We start from the raw sequence: 17,083 nt of genomic DNA on the forward strand, positions 1-17,083 counted from the left end.
GATACTTTATATCTCATCCACAAGTCACATTATTGCATCAAATACCAAAGTTAGATCATGCGTGCATGTATATTAGATCTATCTAATAAGTAGACGTTTTCTCTATTTATTCTGTGTTTCTTCTATTACCTCTTATAAGAATAGGAAATATGTAATAATTTACAATTAGATCAACGGTTCACACACACTTCGAAGTACCGTAGTCTGTTGTTGATTGTTTTAGCCGACTTCATCCATCATTTCCATTGACCTTCATGAATCATCAATGCTCGACTAATAATGCTAATCAAAATTATTTTTCCTTACGATTTTTATTTCAGCCTTTTGCCTCTTGATCCTCCATGGGAGGTGTTTGCGGCTTAAGTTAGTGGATCTCAGGACGTTGGGAGCATTTTGGTACTCCTGTCTGCTGTCCCCTATATTGCCGCATGCATGGAGCTGGTGTCAGTCCACTACACGGTCACATATCTCTGTGTGCTTTTGATGGGCCTTTGGGTGCTATAAACCTCTACTAATGTTGATCGACGACGATTGTGCCTGTTGTTTAGTATATTTCATTTCGCTCTAGCACTTATTGTTGGCGTACCTGCAAGTATGTTTGGAACATAAATGATATGTGTGTTTATGTTAAATGAGGCTTAAGTTTGGTTTTCGTGTGCCTCCGCATGCATGCATGCCTGCCCATCTTCAAGAGCTCCATCGGGGTCCAGTTTGCTTTGCGGAATTTCTCCAACTGGTGAAGCTAGCACTTTCATTCACTTCGTTGCTATGATCTTGGCTACTGTATTATTGATGTATTTAAATTGTAGTGACGAACATCGTCTCGGTTGTTGTGTCATGGAAATTTTTTAATTTGGGCAGTTACAGGTGTTTTTTCAGAATTATTCCATTTCTATGCCATATATGCACAAGTGTAGTTTCCCTCGCGCGTTACTCCCTCACCACTTTACCCCGGAGTCACTTCTGACGAAAAGGAAGAAATAACTCCCTTGTATTCACTCTACCAAAGTTTGAATGTAGTTTTGAGGTCCTAGAGAAGGACCGCGATAAAGCGTCACTGGTCACGTGCTCCGGGAGCACGTGCGACCCGACTCCACCCTGCGACTGTTGTCTTCCTCCTCATGCTTGCACTTGTCCTCGCCCCGCCCCCACCCCTCAACCCTGGCCCCCACTCCCGCTGCCTCGCCGCGCCACCCACCTGGCCCGCCCCTTGAACCCACTGTATGATATAATTTTGGCATGTTGTAATACAATTACATAGCCTATTGCGCATGAGTCGAATGGGGCCTATAAAATAATTTGACAATTACGTGATGCCTACGAAATGTGGGCTATATAAACATTTGGGCCTTAAAGATGAACGAGTTGCCTAATAACCATCAATTAGCACAATGGCTAATTAACAATTTTGGGCTCATGCATGGCCCATCCAAGTGTTCTCTCTCACGTGTGGCTTGCTGAGACATCTTGGTAGGGATGAAAACGGTACAGAAATATCCCGTACCGAACCGCATCATTTTCTATATTTGATCCGATCGAATTCGTATTTTCGGACAAATTCGAATTCGGTTTGAAATTCAGAACATCAAATTCAAAATCGGAACAAAAACAGTTTAGCCGTTTTCCAACCGTTTTCTACTTTTCTACTTGTAATTCGGAATATCCCGAATTCAAAATTCGATTTAAACCGAATTTGGCCCCCTAAATGTCCGGCCTTAGAAAAATTGTATCTTTTTCATACGTTCTCGGATGAAGATGATTTTTATATGAAAATTGTAGCTCTCGACGAGATCTACAACTTTCTAGTTTTTAGTTTCTTCATTTTAGGTCTTTAAGATATTAAAAAAAATTAAATAAAGCTTCGACAGTATATTAATCGCGTACACGCGCTTGTTGCCTTAGAAAAATCATATCTTTCTTATCTAGTGTCAAATGGTTAAATGGAGATACTTTTTATGGAAGTTCTAGGACTTGTTAATTGTTATTCACTTGGTTATGCACATGTTAATTGTTATGCACTTCATCCTACGGGTCAATATTTCGTATTGATTTTTTGTATACCGACCGTGTTCGACATAATTCTGCTCGAATTTGCTCGTTATCGAAATTCTTGATATTCCGTAAGTTCGTGTCCGGCTTTACCGCTGTCGCTTTCATTTTAGTATCCGAATGTAGAGGTAGAAAACGGTTGAGAGGTTTTCCGACCGTTTTCATCTCTACTACTTCTAGGCCTAGATCTTTTGGATAAAATAATTAGCGTGTTGCTAATTGGACACCTTGTCATTCAGCAGGGACATCAGCGGCCGAACCAGCAGGCTGGCCGCTAGTTCAGCCATTGGAGCGAGCACTCAGCGCTCAGAGAGTTGTCGAGAACACACAATGGTTGGTTGTGGGCAAGCTGAAAGGTCTCTCTGGTAACTCGTACTCCTATGTAGTTAAAGCATGAGAAACCTCCTTTCGACGATTCCCTCTCGAAAACAACATGTACCTAACCACTCGGAATTATTGCTGCCATCGATCGCGGGCCCGTGTACTTATTATGACCTTTATTTTGTCGCCTATGCCATCTACTCGTAGAATGGTTTGGTAGCACGCCGCTCTCCAGTGCTCGTCCTTACGTGTGGTCGCGTCGACGTCGGCAATACTGGAGGGCCAGGGCCAGGGGGGCAAGGTCACATGGCCGGCAGCCAGCTACCCTTGACTGACTGCTATCAATTGTTCATCAAAACAATTGATGGAGGGACGTGGAGCCTTGGCTGACTGCTATGGACACAAAAATCTCTTACGTACGAGTCGCATATGCCACGCTGCCAGCGATTTTGATTGATGGGCAAGAGAATGTCGCGTGGGCTCGATCACCCCAAGTCCCCCAAAACCACCGTATGAGTCCCTCCTCATGTTCTATTTTTATTTTTATTACTACTCCGATCCAGTGCGGGTCCTATGATTTTGAAGGTCCTCTCTCAAACTCGTCGCTACAATCTTATCTTAAAATATATATAGACGCTAATTTTACTTGCAAAACAAAAACAAATCCAATGATACGTACATTCACAACACTACTCGAAGCAAAAAAAAAAAAACTTATGTATAGCACCTTTTTTGTGACTGAACAAATTGATTTTCTTGTCTTTTACGTTTTCTTTTCTCAGCCGCCAACAATTGTTTCTTAGGTAACATTCTAAAATTCTAACACCTCATCAGAGTACTAGAAGTCTGAAATACAATACAAATAATTAATTTATATTAAAAAACAAACAAGGGAAAAAAACCTAGGGCCTGGACTCCGATGAACTAATCGGCTGAAATTCAATAAAAATAATTAATTTGGATTAAAAACGAACAAGCAAAAAATACCTAGGGTCTGGACTCTAATGAACTGATCGACCAATTGGGATCGCAAAACCGCAAGAAGTCGTTGTTGATGAGCCTGGAGCAGTGGAGCCTGGTTGTGGCAGAACCACCCGAAATAGCGTACTTCCGAAGGCGCTCGTCTTCCATCAGACACTAAGCACTCCGAAAGTAACTACAGCGAGCGGTGTCCGTCGGGCACACCCTAAGGGAGAACCCGAAAGATCCACATTTTTCCCAAGGATCCAATAATGAAAACGAGTTACAACACAAGTCTATCTCATACATTAGAGCTTCTTGAAAAGTACATTATTACAATACCAAATACAGAGTGCGAAATAATAAACAGCGGAATATTAAAAGATAACATCTAGCGATAAGATAACGAGGATTCCGTCTGAGCCCACCAGATGGATCCTCCACACAAGGAACTCCTCAAGCGTCACCTGCAACAGGGGTAAATAAACCCTGAGTACACAATGTACTCGCAAGACTTATCCGATAGTGGGAATACTTTCCCGACTCCAAGGAATATGCTAGGTTTTATGGTTTGCTGATTCTCTTTTAGCAAAAAGCAATACTAATAGTGAGTCCTTATTGATACATTATTATCATCAGCCGTATTAAGTTTTCATCTAGTCAATCTATATAAGCCTGTTCTACTTTCAAGCAAGAGTTGAGCAATCAGTTCCATTTCTTCTCCTTTCAACTTTCAGTTCTTACTACGGTGCTAAACCGCAGACAAGCCGTACCGGATAACCCGGCGATTCGCGAATCAATGTGCCCAGCTGGGTGCCCCGAAGACACACGCCCCGCTTGTACCCCAGGCACAAGCAGGACTAACCCACCACTCTCCTGTCCCGGGTGTCCAGGTCCCCGTCCAAACTTGGACTCCAAGCCCCCACATCCTGAGTCCTGGACTCAGTGCGGTGCAAGGACCTCCATCACCTCCTCTTCCCATCAGTCGGTCCGGAAAGAGCCGGATCCGCGACAAGAGAGCAGCAAGCCTTCCCTGCGCCCATACCTAAGTATGTGCTCGGGACAATAATCTGTGACTTGCCTAGAGTCATATGCAACGATCGGTCCTTAATCGACACAGACAGGGAAAAAGTGTAACCGGGCTATGCCCTGTTGGCCGCAGGACACAACCCCTCACACCCACCAGTACCAAATCCACATCCCTGTCCGGTCACCATTTTCCTTTCCATTATTTCATCAGGATATCATAGTTTAATCACCTATTTGCGAGTAACGACAGGTTACTCACGCTACCGACATCCTGAGCATAGCAGCTACTCGACCTGTACTAGTAGGACTCATGGTGGATATATTTATGCATGTAGCTTCCATAAAATGCCTGTAACGTAAATGCATATCATATAAATATATTCAGTGATCATTTAAAAATAGGGGTTATGCACCGGGGCTTGCCTTGGGCAGGCGCGGTGTCAGCAAAGTCAGTGACGGGTGGCTCCGGAACGTCCTCCTGCACGAGGATCTCCTCGTACTCTTCGATGACTTTGTCGTACTCCTGCTCGCCGAATGTCACGATCTCCAATAGCTCGTCCTCTATATGCATGCAGTGATGATGATGCAATAATTAATATATAGGCAACCGCAACTCTTAAAATAAGAATACATCTACCAAGCTACTAAGCTAACTCTAATGACTAATACGCAAAGTTACCTATTATTCCCACTAAACAAGTATGAAACATTTCATGTATTATCTTAGCAACTAAAGGCATCCTTATTGTTAATATCAATTTACTATATATATAATAAAACAAGGTGCACTAGCTACCATGCATCATAAAAATTTATTCTCTAAATAACCATAACGAGCATTTCAAAATAATAAAGTAATACTAAATGTATCACTGAACTATACGAACTAATTACACTAACAGATAGATCATGAATTTAGGAATCTAACAAAATTTATTTCACAATCAATAAATAAATTCAAATGAGCTCTAGAGATGAAGAAAATGATATTATTGGAGGAGGCTAATCACGCAATTGAACTTGTTGACTTGCACATGACTGTGGGTCTAGAATTACTAGATGAGACCACGGGTCAAGAAAATAATAAAGAAGAAGAATGAAGGAATTCTTACAGGCTAGCTACCTCAGAATTGAATGAAGTGCCACCTACGGTGATCGATGTGCGGAGGCAATGCAAGATGAGAGACACCAGGGAGCTTAGCAAATGCCTGCCCTACGTGGAGTGGAGCAGAGCCATATATAGCACTGATCGTGGGTGGTCATGAGTAGTCAGGAAGCATGAAACGAGTTGGCAGGGTTGTCCTCTGGCTCCGTGCCGTGTGCGGTGGTGAGGTCTTGGTCATGAGAGAATTAATTCAAGGATTGAACTTTGAGTGGTCTTGGACTTACGAGCATGTCAGGACTGGAGTGGGCTTTGGGGCTGAACGTACTTGGCGGTGGGGTGCTGGTTCATTTATGCAGGTCAAGGAATTAACTGAGGAGGAGATCACAGGTCAAGGAAACATTAGAGAATAAGAAGATCAATTGTAAACTAGCTACCTCAGCTGATTATAGCTCGGGGAGAAATCGATAGACGCAGCTCTCTCGGGCAGAAACAGAAGAACTTGATTTGAGAGGAAGAAACAAGTGAGCAGCGGAGCGAAATAGCTCGGCGTATCCTTTTAAAAACAGGAGACGCAGGAATGGAGAAGCAAAGACGCGACAGCGACGCGTCATAAGGTTAGTGGCTAAACTAGCTTGCTTAAAGGTAATAAAACGGCGTGAGAACGACAGGTTGCCTCGGATGAACAGTGTTTCATACGAAGCTACAGTGTTTCCACGCGTGAACAGTGTTTTTCACGCGTAAACAGTGATTTCTGCGCTGCTACAGTACCACGGTTGGAAAATCTACGCTGCAGTCCTGCCGTGTGAAAAAACTTCACTGCTGCATTGCTACGTGAGGAAAGTTTGCTCTAGTACCGTTCTGACATGTTGAAACTCCCTGCTGCTATAGGCTGGCGTGAGAAAAGAGTGCGTGCACCGCGTTTGCAGAGCGGGGAGCGAACGGCGTGCTCAGCGACCGAACTTGTGATTGAGATTAATGCGTAGCGTGTGCGACACACTATGCCAGTGGCAGCGCGTCGTGCACTGATAATTTTTGTAAGGTGATTAGCAAGCGAAGTAAAGGCGGGATAATTAGAACAACGAGAGATGACAGTGGCGCGTCGCGAGATTGATGGAGATATAAATCTTGCCAAGTGGTATGCTAATAATTAGTGAATGACAATAATTTATCATTTGACTTTGTGGCTAAGGAGCTCTCACATGGAGAGAGATGACGTGCTGGAAGGACAACTTGGACAAGGAATAAATTAGAGCTCAATTTGAGAATTAATGCAATAAAATTTAATTTCTCATTTACCACATGCAATAATACATAAACATGATGCTCATGACATGGTTTAATATTTTGATTAAGGCGTAACACCGAGGGTGTTACACTGGTCGCCGCCGGCCCACCACCGTGTCCGTATCTCCATTGCCACGTGACTCTTCCTCTCCGAGTCGCGGTCTCGCGGACGTACGTCACGGTTTCTCGGCTGCTCGCATGGCCACGTGGGGAAGCTGCAAAGAATAGAAAGGCCGACGTTTGCTAATGGATTTTGGATTATAGGGTTTGGGGGATTGTATATCTGGGCTTGGGCCCCTCCCTCACCTGGGCCCTCGGCCGTTGCACCGCGTGCCCCTCCCCTAGGGCCGGCACTGCTCTGATCATATGCGTTGCTCGACTCACCTGCCTGAGCCTGCGGCATCTTCAGCTTTTTGAGTCCATGCAAATGCAAAAGCATCCGTCTGGGGGTCACATGTTATAAAAGGTAGTGCCTGGTTAGCTGCAGAGCGGACCCTTGCCCTGCGTCGCTTCGTTCTGCTACGTTGTACTCCATCCGTCTGGGGGTTCTTGCTTGTGCCCTTGCCCTTGCCCTTGCAGATGAGGTTCAGCTTCAGCGTGTCCTGCTGCTGGATTCATCGCCGGTGACGAGCCGCTGCCGTTGCTCCTCCATGTCAATAAGTGGCGACGGCGACATTTGGGTTGTGGTCTTTACTCTTGAGCGAAGACCAAACCGCGGAGATATTAAAGCCAGTAGCAGAGACGCCCACCAAGCAGCCGTGGAGAGCGATCTGTTAATTAAAAAAAAGTCATCAATTAAAGCTCAATAAAGCTTTTAACATTGGATTTCGGCAGGAAACAGGCATGCTGGGGAGAACTACGTACTTACAAGAGGATAACACAAATGAACGCAAGATTTATGCATGCACCATATACGGGAAAGAATATTGCTGCGTACCTTCAAGACGGGAATTATCTAACTTCCACGAGGCCGCTGTCCAGTCGCTGCTGCAGAGCCGGAGGGAGCCATTTGATACCTGGGCACTCCCTAATTGTAAGCTGACAAAGACATGAGTATTCTTGTGGTTCTGGTCCACTGGGCAAGGATGCCAGGCTTTTGCAACCGTGCAGATCGAGGATTTTTAGTGCTGAGGGATCTATGATGCATAATGATTTAAAACTATATTACTAACAGTGACATATAATTTTTATAAATTCTTATTTTAGGTATGTTACTCCTTCCGTTCGTTCTTATTTTCTAGATACATAGTGAGTGAAGCTATGATGCATAATCATTTCTTGCTATGATATATGCTAAATTTCTTTTACATCCTTCAAAAAAGATTTCTTTTACAACCTATTGCCCGGCGTATACGTGTACAAATGCACAGTCATTGTGGCATAAGAATTGTATATTATTTTGCCCGGTTTGCGCTAGCATGCAGGACCAGGTTCGTGAAGATTATTTGGGCTGATTAGCACCAGCCATTAGCGGTCGCTAATCTTAATTACGGGCCTCCAAGAAATGATTTGTGCATGGCCCATGCAGGTTGTACGCACTACTACAGGATGGCCTTGTTGTCCCGGACGGTAACGGCCTTTAGTCCCGGTTACCGCGCCGGGACAACGATCCCGGGACTAAAGGTGGAACCTTCAGTCCCGGGTCATCGAGCCGGGACTAAAGAGGGACCTTTAGTCCCGGTTGGTGTTACCAACCGGGACTAAAGGCCCTCCAGCCGAGCAAACGTGGCCGCACCCCCTCTTTAGTCCCGGTTGGTAACCCCAACCGGGACCCAACCGGGACTAAAGATTCCTTTTTTTTTTCTTTTTTTTGTTTAATTTGTTTTCAGTTCAGTTACACATATTTGTTTAATATATAATATGTTTTTATGTACGTATTCTACGCTGCTAATATAAATACACGCATGCATATAATTACATCTAATTCTCATCTCGAGCATTATTATATTCGAATAAAGTATGAAACTATATATATTATAGATATATATGTATATATACAACACTTTCATAATCTTGTTCTCGAAAATAACGATATCAATAAACATTTAATTTACATCATTTATTCCTTAGGATCAAAGTAGAACTCGCCGTTGGGATTTAGCACTTTTTCTAGAAGAAATCCTGCTATTGACTCTTGAACTGCTTTCAGATGGTCTTTTTGCATGACCCTTTGTTTCAACCATTCAGTCTTGCATTTGAAATAAAAGGAAAAGTATTAATACATATATATATATTCATTTAAAAATAAATAAAAAATTGATATATACGTACTCTGAGGACATCTTCAGGAGTTATTCTTATGTGCGCAGTGATAAATTCACAAACGTAGTATCCACACAAGTTATTACCTGGTTGCTGCCGCAAACACCACTATACGAGAAGAAGATTATTCTCATCATCTCACACGTAAATTGAAGTACGATATAGTAATTAAACACGTGGGGAAGTATATATAGTACAACTTACTGGTATTTCAACTACATTAAGTGGTGCCTTGCAATCCTAGCGGTGTTGCCGAATAAACTCTTTCCAAACCCTGTGCGACCAATAATGTACGATCGTTAATAAATTATGGCAAAGTCTATTCAATAATAGTTGTGCGCGAGAGATCGAAATTACCCCTGGATAATGTCTATCATATCTTGGTATAGTGCCCGCTCTTTTCTCAACGAGTCCAAGATTACTAACCGACTTGAGTTTAACTATATTAACAATATGCCCTTGATTTTTATAGTAACAATATGCCCAGAAAATCATAGCCCTTGATTTTTAGAATTAGTAGGACAATTAAATTTCGTCCCGGACGCCCTAGCTTCCTTGTTTAATTTCATCTGCCTGTGCTACTGTACATATGAAGTAATTATTTTCACTTTTCTAAGAAAATAGATACAGTTAAGTATATACTTGTTACTATTGTCACGTACAGACTATATGTTTGAGTACGCAAGAACATTAATTTTTAACATGATGTTGGTTTTAAAAGTGTTGTGCTATGGCTAGTGACAAATAAATCACGTAAACCATCAACATGATTTTGCTGTTAAAAATGGATCTACTCATGTTGAAAAGATCATTACGGATAACGTTAGTCGTTCCACATTTTAAAAAAATTAATTTTACAGGTATATATCTTTATTTGTCAAGTTACAAGAAAAGAACATGTTAGTAAAGCAAGATACTTTATATCTCATCCACAAGTCACATTATTGCATCAAATACCAAAGTTAGATCATGCGTGCATGTATATTAGATCTATCTAATAAGTAGACGTTTTCTCTATTTATTCTGTGTTTCTTCTATTACCTCTTATAAGAATAGGAAATATGTAATAATTTACAATTAGATCAACGGTTCACACACACTTCGAAGTACCATAGTCTGTTGTTGATTGTTTTAGCCGACTTCATCCATCATTTCCATTGACCTTCATGAATCATCAATGCTCGACTAATAATGCTAATCAAAATTATTTTTCCTTACGATTTTTATTTCAGCCTTTTGCCTCTTGATCCTCCACGGGAGGTGTTTGCGGCTTAAGTTGGTGGATCTCAGGACGTTGGGAGCATTTTGGTACTCCTGTCTGCTGTCCCCTATATTGCCGCATGCATGGAGCTGGTGTCAGTCCACTACACGGTCACATATCTCTGTGTGCTTTTGATGGGCCTTTGGGTGCTTTAAACCTCTACTAATGTTGATCGACGACGATTATGCCTGTTGTTTAGTATACTTCATTTCGCTCTAGCACTTATTGTTGGCGTACCTGCAAGTATGTTTGGAACATAAATGATATGTGTGTTTATGTTAAATGAGGCTTAAGTTTGGTTTGCGTGTGCCTCCGCATGCATGCATGCCTGCCCATCTTCAAGAGCTCCATCGGGGGTCCAGTTTGCTTTGCGGAATTTCTCCAACTGGTGAAGCTAGCACTTTCATTCACTTCGTTGCTATGATCTTGGCTACTGTATTATTGATGTATTTAAATTGTAGTGACGAACGTTGTCACGGTTGTCGTGTCATGGAATTTTTTTAATTTGGGCAGATACATGTGTTTTTTCAGAATTATTCCATTTCTATGCCATATATGCACAAGTGTAGTTTCCCTCGCGCGTTACTCCCTCACCACTTTACCCTAGAGTCACTTCTGACGAAAAGGAAGAAATAACTCCCATGTATTCACTCTACCAAAGTTTGAATGTAGTTTTGAGGTCCTAGAGAAGGACCGCGATAAAGCGTCACTGGTCACGCGCTCTGGGAGCACGTGCGACCCGACTCCACCCTGCGACCGTTGTCTTCCTCCTCACGCTTGCACTTGTCCTCGCCCCGCCCCCACCCCTCAACCCTGGCCCCCACTCCCGCCGCCTCGCCGCGCCACCCACCTGGCCCGCCCCTTGAACTCACTGTATGATATAATTTTGGCATGTTGTAATACTATTACATAGCCTATTGCGCATGAGTCGAATGGGGCCTATAAAATAATTTGACAATTACGTGATGCCTTTGAAATGTGGGCTATATAAACATTTGGGCCTTAAAGATGAACGAGTTGCCTAATAACCATCAATTAGCACAATGGCTAATTAACAATATTGGGCTCATGCATGGCCCATCCAAGTGTTCTCTCTCACGTGTGGCTTGCTGAGACATCTTGGTAGGGATGAAAACGGTACGGAAATATCCCGTACCGAACCGCATCATTTTCTATAATTGATCCGATCGAATTCGTATTTTCGGACAATTTCGAATTTTGTTTGAAATTCAGAACATCAAATTCAAAATCGGAACAAAAACAGTTTAGCTGTTTTCCAACCGTTTTCTACTTTTCTACTTGTAATTCGGAATATCCCGAATTCAAAATTCGATTTAAACCGAATTTGGCCCCCTAAATGTCCGGCCTTAGAAAAATTGTATCTTTTTCATACGTTCTCCGATGAAGATGATTTTTATATAAAAATTGTAGCTCTCGACGAGATCTACAACTTTCTAGTTTTTAGTTTCTTCATTTTAGGTCTTTAAGATATTAAAAAAATTAAATAAAGCTTCGACAGTATATTAATCGCGTACACGCGCTTGTTGCCTTAGAAAAATCATATCTTTCTTATCTAGTGTCAAATGGTGAAATGGAGATACTTTTTATGGAAGTTCTAGGACTTGTTAATTGTTATTCACTTGGTTATGCACTTGTTATTTGTTATGCACTTGATCCTACGGGTCAATATTCCGTATTGATTTTTCGTATACCGACCGTGTTCGACATAATTCTGCTCGAATTTGCTCGTTATCGAAATTCTTGATATTCCGTAAGTTCGTGTCCGGCTTTACCGCTGTCGCTTTCATTTTAGTATCCTAATGTAGAGGTAGAAAACGGTTGAGAGGTTTTCCGACCGTTTTCATCTCTACTACTTCTAGGCCTAGATCTTTTGGATAAAATAATTAGCGTGTTGCTAATTGGACACCTTGTCCTTCAGCAGGGACACCAGCGGCCCAACCAGCAGGCTGGCCGCTAGTTCAGCCATTGGAGCGAGCACTTAGCGCTCAGAGAGTTGTCGAGAACACACAATGGTAGGTTGTGGGCAAGCTGAAAGGTCTCTCTGGTAACTCGTACTCCTACGTAGTTAAAGCCTGAGAAACCTCCTTTCGACGATTCCCTCTCGAAAACAACATGTACCTAACCACTCGGAATTATTGCTGCCATCGATCGCGGGCCCGTGTACTTATTATGACCTTTATTTTGTCGCCTATGCCATCTACTCGTAGAATGGTTTGGTAGCACGCCGCTCTCCAGTGCTCGTCCTTACGTGTGGTCGCGTCGACGTCGGCAATACTGGAGGGCCAGGGCCAGGGGGACAAGGTCACATGGCCGGCAGCCAGCTACCCTTGACTAGGGATAAAAACGGATCGGATACGGACGGATATCATCGATATTACATTTGTTTTCATATTTCTGTCCGGATTCAGATTCGAATACGGATAGTGTCAACTATGTCGGATAGGATACGATTGGATATCGACATCATAAATATACGATTTGAGTATTCGGATACGGATACGGTATCAGATCTTGGATATTCGGACTCGGATACAGACAGATTTTAACCCTTCTAAACGGATTCGGTTTCGGAAAATATCTGTACCGTTTTCATCCCTACCCTTGACTGACTGCTATCAATTGTTCATCAAAACAATTGATGGAGGGACGTGGAGCCTTGGCTGACTGCTATGGACACAAAAATCTCTTACGAGTCGCATATGCCACGCTGCCAGCGATTTTGATTGATGGCCAAGAGACTGTCGCGTGGGCTCGATCACCCCAAGTCCCCCAAAACCACCGTATGAGTCCCTCCTCATGTTCTATTTTTATTTTTATTACTACTCCGATCCAGTGCGGGTCCTATGATTTTGAAGGTCCTCTCTCGAACTCATCGCTACAATCTTATCTTAAAATATATATAGACGCTAATTTTACTTGCAAAACAAAAACAAATCCAATGATACGTACATTCACAACACTACTCGAAGCAAAAAAAAAAAAAAACTTATGTATAGCACCTTTTTTGTGACTGAACAAATTGATTTTCTTGTCTTTTACGTTTTCTTTTCTCAGCCGCCAACAATTGTTTCTTAGGTAACATTCTAAAATTCTAACACCTCATCAGAGTACTAGAAGTCTGAAATACAATACAAATAATTAATTTATATTAAACAACAAACAAGGGAAAAAAACCTAGGGCCTGGACTCCGATGAACTAATCGGCTGAAATTCAATAAAAATAATTAATTTGGATTAAAAACGAACAAGCAAAAAATACCTAGGGTCTGGACTCTAATGAACTGATCGACCAATTGGGATCGCAAAACCGCAAGAAGTCGTTGTTGATGAGCCTGGAGCAGTGGAGCCTGGTCGCCGCCGGCCCACCACCGTGTCCGTATCTCCATTGCCACATGACTCTTCCTCTCCGAGTCGCGGTCTTGCGGACGTACGTCACGGTTTCTCGGCTGCTCGCATGGCCACGTGGGGAAGCTGCAAAGAATAGAAAGGCCGACGTTTGCTAATGGATTTTGGACTATAGGGTTTGGGGGATTGTATATCTGGGCTTGGGCCCCTCCCTCACCTGGGCCCTCGGCCGTTGCACCGCGTGCCCCTCCCCTAGGGCCGGCACTGCTCTGATCATATGCGTTGCTCGACTCACCTGCCTGAGCCTGCGGCATCTTCAGCTTTTTGAGTCCATGCAAATGCAAAAGCATCCGTCTGGGGGTCACATGTTATAAAAGGTAGTGCCTGGTTAGCTGCAGAGCGGACCCTTGCCCTGCGTCGCTTCGTTCTGCTACGTTGTACTCCATCCGTCTGGGGGTTCTTGCTTGTGCCCTTGCCCTTGCCCTTGCAGATGAGGTTCAGCTTCAGCGTGTCCTGCTGCTGGATTCATCGCCGGTGACGAGCCGCTGCCGTTGCTCCTCCATGTCAATAAGTGGCGACGGCGACATTTGGGTTGTGGTCTTTACTCTTGAGCGAAGACCAAACCGCGGAGATATTAAAGCCAGTAGCAGAGACGCCCACCAAGCAGCCGTGGAGAGCGATCTGTTAATTAAAAAAAAGTCATCAATTAAAGCTCAATAAAGCTTTTAACATTGGATTTCGGCAGGAAACAGGCATGCTGGGGAGAACTACGTACTTACAAGAGGATAACACAAATGAACGCAAGATTTATGCATGCACCATATACGGGAAAGAATATTGCTGCGTACCTTCAAGACGGGAATTATCTAACTTCCACACTAGTAGAGAACAGACCTTTGATCCTCGGCCAAAATGGACTCTAGTCCCGGCATTTTTTGCGCCCGGGACTAGAGATACCTTTAGTCCCGGTTGGTGGCTCCAACCGGGACTAAAGGTCCCTCCTAACGGCTACTGCGCCAGACAGAGGTGGCAGGGACCTTTAGTCCCGGTTGGAGCCACCAACCGGGACTAAAGGTAGACTTTTACTCTCGGTTGGTGGCTCCAACCGGGACTAAAGGTCTCTGCCACCTCTGTCTGGCGCAGGAGCCGTTGGGAGGGACCTTTAGTCCCGGTTGGAGCCACCAACCGGGAGTAAAGGTCCCCCCTTTATATATCGGCCGTCTCCTTCTTTCTCCCCGAGCCCGAGCTCAGCACATTTTGAAGCTCACTGCACTAGTGTTCTTGCTTTCTCCCTCCATTGTTCCTCCATCCATTCTTGGATTCCTCCGTCGATTCTTCAGTTGTAAAGGTTACAAATCTCATACTCTCATTTTTCACCATTGTCTTATCTCATTTTGTTCACTATATATATATGGTTCTTTATTGTGTTTTTTTTCATTTGTAAGCAATTTGAGCTCAAAATCACTTCAAGCTTGCATATTTACATGAAGGAAGGTTAAAGTAGCTATTAAAAACTAGTATTCACCGTTCATTTGTAGCATGCATAGCACACTTCATTGTTTAGAGATATAGAGAATTTTAGAGTTTTTTAATTTTATTTGTTTATAAAATGAGAAATTTATAGTGTATTAAAAAATGAGTATAGGGACTAGTGCCTCCGACTGGTATGACAGATGCAATGCAAGGCCGTGCAATAGAAAGCAAATCCGTTCTCTTTTGATGATACGCCCGAACAGCCGGGCCTGACAGATTTGGTGGTTGAACGGGTCCGTCGGCCATCGCCATGCGACTGTACGACAAAGAACGGCATCGATCGACCATAGTATTTTATTGTCCGGAGTTCGGTCCGGGGTGCAATGCAACGCAATGACAATTGACAATGCGTTGCTAGGTCCAAATATGGTCATTTCTATGGACTCCACGACTAAACATTTTATTTTAACTTTTTATGAAATGAAAAACTTAGAAAATAGTTAGAAAATTATAGAAAATCCGTACTAGTTGAACTTGTGGACCGTGTTCAGCTCGGCGAGCATGTTCTCTGCCGAGCAGTAACGGACATCAAGGAGGAGCTTTGATTCTACGAGGGAGAGCGGCAACGGTCGTGGAAGACCGTGTTCCCTTCCTCGTAGAATCGGAGCTCTTCCTTGACCAAGTACGATGCCGTCCGGTGGAGAAATGCTCGCCGAGATGATCACGTAAGCAAGGTCAACTAGTATGGATGGTTATTTATTAAAACATGTTTTTGAGCTATAAATCCTGCTGGCCGTCTTTTTCCTCCCCGAGCCCGCCCGAGAGCTTAAGTTTAAATTTAAGCAGTGTTCTTGCTCTTTCTCCATCCATTCTTCGATTCCTCCATCGATTTCTTCGATTCCTCCATCGATTCTTCGGTTCTAAAGGTTACCAACTTCATACTCTCATGTTTCATCATTGTCTTATCCCATTTTGTTCACTATATATATATGGTTCTTTATTGTGGTTTTTTTCATTTGTAAGCAATTTGAGCTCAAAATCACTTCAAGCTTGCATATTTACATGAAGGAAGGTTAAAGTAGCTAGTTGAACTAGCGGACCGTGTTCATTTCGGCGAGCATGTTCTCTGCCGAGCGGTAACGGACGTCAAGGAGGAGCTTTGATTCTACGAGGGAGAGCGGCAACGGTCGTGGAAGACCGTGTTCCCTTCCTCATAGAATCGGAGCTCTTCCGTGGCCAAGTACGGTGCCGTCCGGTGGAGAAATGCTCGCCGAGATGATCACGTAAGCAAGGTCAACTAGTACTGATGGTTATTTATTCACACATCCCGATATTGTCGCAGTAGTCTGTCAATCACCGTACCCAAACGTAGTATATATATAAATATAAACGATAATCGATTGTTATGTGTGTACACTTCCATTCTTCTGTTAATTTGCGGAAATATCATGTGAATTACTTACCTGCCGCAGTAAAAGACGAGAACACAATGACCATTAAAAATATCATTGTTTAGAGATATAGATAATTTTATAGTTTCTTAATTTTATTTGTTTATAAAATGAGAAATTTATAGTGTATTAAAAAATGAGTATAGAGAGTAGATGGCAACTGCTTCCGGGTCCTCGGCCTCTCATGGGTTTCCAAAGCGACTTAGGCCGGGCCTCCCTCTCATTCCATGCGGCAAGTGTCGTGATGAGACGAAGATTGTGATGGAGTACCGAGTGAAGAAGGAGGGTCCCAACAAGGATCGTATCTTCTACAAGTGTCCGGATCGCAATGTGAGTTATTTTATCGTATTTAATGATTATGGTTAGTTTATACCTATTTTCATGATGGTTGTGATTAAAGTTCTAATTTTTTGTTTTAATTTCAGTGGGATGGCAGTGGACGATGTTCAGGCTTCTACTGGGCGAAAGAGTATGTTGAACTCGTGCAAAAATATCTTGCACAACAGGCAGATACGGCGGCTA

At 43.0% G+C, this 17,083-nt stretch overlaps 2 long non-coding RNA genes across 2 annotated transcripts; both read right to left on the reverse strand.

Moving 5' to 3' along the window:
* Positions 1-3,141: 3,141 nt before the first annotated feature.
* Positions 3,142-5,980, reverse strand: LOC136482766 (uncharacterized). The gene is made up of 3 exons (XR_010765193.1): positions 5,483-5,980; positions 4,783-4,920; positions 3,142-3,797 (listed from the first exon to the last, which is right to left on the reverse strand). It is a non-coding gene; the product is annotated as an uncharacterized lncRNA (long non-coding RNA).
* An 869-nt stretch (positions 5,981-6,849) lies between these two features.
* On the reverse strand, positions 6,850-7,820 carry LOC136483221 (uncharacterized). Its single transcript, XR_010765358.1, has 3 exons — positions 7,686-7,820; positions 7,055-7,518; positions 6,850-6,963 (listed from the first exon to the last, which is right to left on the reverse strand). It is a non-coding gene; the product is annotated as an uncharacterized lncRNA (long non-coding RNA).
* Positions 7,821-17,083: the final 9,263 nt, after the last annotated feature.

The sequence above is a fragment of the Miscanthus floridulus genome, chromosome 9 (assembly GCF_019320115.1).
Source record: "Miscanthus floridulus cultivar M001 chromosome 9, ASM1932011v1, whole genome shotgun sequence".
Taxonomy (NCBI): domain Eukaryota; kingdom Viridiplantae; phylum Streptophyta; class Magnoliopsida; order Poales; family Poaceae; genus Miscanthus; species Miscanthus floridulus.